Source organism: Castor canadensis, chromosome 8 (genome assembly GCF_047511655.1).
Source record: "Castor canadensis chromosome 8, mCasCan1.hap1v2, whole genome shotgun sequence".
NCBI lineage: Eukaryota > Metazoa > Chordata > Mammalia > Rodentia > Castoridae > Castor > Castor canadensis.
The window spans coordinates 88,725,411-88,727,578 of record NC_133393.1 but is presented as its reverse complement, the minus strand read 5'-3'; the positions used below and the strand labels follow the sequence as shown (position 1 = coordinate 88,727,578).

The following is a 2,168-nucleotide window of genomic DNA, read 5'->3' as shown; positions in this document are numbered from 1 at the left end:
GAGGGTGCTCTCTGCACCTGCCCTGGCTACCTGGCCCATGTTCTGTCAGTCAAGGAGGGGTGGACCTTGCCTCAGTAAGTCACCTTTGGAGCCTGAGGATCCACAAGGAGAGAGAGCTGCATGATGCAACAGGGAATAGGGGTAGACTGAAGTCTGTTCAAAGCTTCATTCCATATGTGAAGAATTCGTGGTGTCTTCTGTGGAATGTCTGCTGGTAGGAGTCACACATTGCTCTCAGGAAACTCACAGAATGTGTGGGATCTCACAGGACAGCTGCCAAAAACAGGTTTGAGGTGATATGAGTTGGGCAAATCCATGGTTTCTCTGGGCCTCAGTTTCCTCATCAGTAGGAGGGTGATGAGCCTACCCTACTCAGCTTACCCAGTGTGTAAGGTACTGTTCTATGCAAAGTAAAAGCATGTATCTCTCCCCAGAACAGACTTGGTGCAACTAGGTGTACTCAATCTTGGTACATCCCCTAAGATACATCCTTCCCGGTGTAGAAAGGGAGCTTGTAGATTTGTCTCCAAGACCAGAGTGGGCCTGATGTTCCCTTTTGGTGTTTGGTCTTGGTTGAGGAAGTCTGTGAATGTTTTCACATTAGCTGTTAGCCAGCAGCATATTCATTCTCTTTTCCATGTCATTTCATCCTGCAAGATGAGGTCTGTGGAAATATGCAGCCATGACTGACTGGGAACCTTGACTCCACAGATCTATGCAAGGTCTTGGGCCAAATAAATGCTTCCCTTTCCACTAAGGATGTTATGCAGGTCACATGAGCAGGTTTCTGTTTTCTGTTGAGAATGTTCAACCCAATCAAGTGCAACTTCTCTAGAAAGAACCTGCCTCCACTTTGGGATTTGGCTATTCTTAGCAGTACCTCCTCATCAGGAGGCATTTAAGTACTTAGGCAGCGACAATCGCCTGTGTACTTCAGCCATCACACTTTATATTCAGATGTGGAGTAGAGAAGGGACAATCTTCCAGGGACTGAGCAGAAACCTTCACTGGGATTCATGGCTTCCACCAGCTCCTTCTGACAGTGGAGGCTCAGTGCGGGCTTGGTCCTGGAAATAAGGCTTTTGCCACTGACAATCTGATCATGCAAAAGTAGGTGCTGAGCGTGGAAATTCCACACTTCTTCCATCTGGTGCTTCATGTCGTGCAGCCCAGGTACTTAACAAGCGGGTGGAGTCCAGGGCAAGCTTGTAGGGAACTGCAATAGGTGGAGGGCGGCGGGAACCCCTACTGCTGTCCTCAAGTTAAGTCGTGCTCAGCCCCTATTGACGTTTTTTTCTTTTTTCTTATACAAAACCTGATTTTCATACATGTCTGTGATGTACTTTGACTTTTGAGTTTTGAAGGAACGCAGGGGTTAGTTCCTGCTGTGATTTGACAGGCTGGGCTTGCACATGCGCACTTTGGCTGCAGAGCCTGTCGTTGAGGTGCACACGTAGTTGCTCCATTAACTTTAAAAAAACCGTTTTATTGTACAAAACAATAGGTTTCCTATAACGTTTGATAACGATTGTAACGCACTTTGACTGAATTCTGACAGAAAAACAGGCCGCTCTTGGGCTGCGATTTGACAGGCAGGGCATGCACATGCGCAGTTGAGCACCGTTGCCTGCAGGGACCGTCACTGTTGTCTGAAGGGACAGTTGGTTGCTGCATTAACTTTTAAATCTTATTTGTAGAAATCAGTTGTTTCATGATGATATTTTCCTACACAGATATGATGCACTTTGACTTTTGAAGGAATGCAGGGATGCGCTCCACCTGAGATTTGACCTGCAGGGTCTAGCGCATGCACAGTTGGGCACCGTTGCATCTCCGTCGTCACTGTTGTGAGAGGTGCACATAGGTTGCTCCATCAACATTTAAATTTCGTTTTGTAAAGAACAATGTATTACATTATAACATTGCCATGCATATACATAGTGCGCTTTGATTTTGAATTTTGAAGGATGCTGGTCTGGGCTCCAGTCTCTGGTTGAAGTTCAGGGACTGGCACATGCGCAGTTGAGCACCGCTGGCTAAAGGGCCTGACAGCACTGTTTGAGGCATACATGCGGTGTTCCATTGACTTCCCCCCTATTTTTCATTATGCAAAAGTTAAGTTTAATTATGAAAATTTTATAGATTCATATAGTTACAATTTGGAATTT

General features: G+C 46.0%; 1 pseudogene; it reads right to left on the bottom strand.

Annotated features, from left to right (window-relative positions):
* Positions 1-262: 262 nt before the first annotated feature.
* On the bottom strand, positions 263-1,466 carry LOC141425914 (transcription factor AP-2 gamma pseudogene; annotated as a pseudogene).
* Between the last annotated feature and the right edge of the window lie 702 nt (positions 1,467-2,168).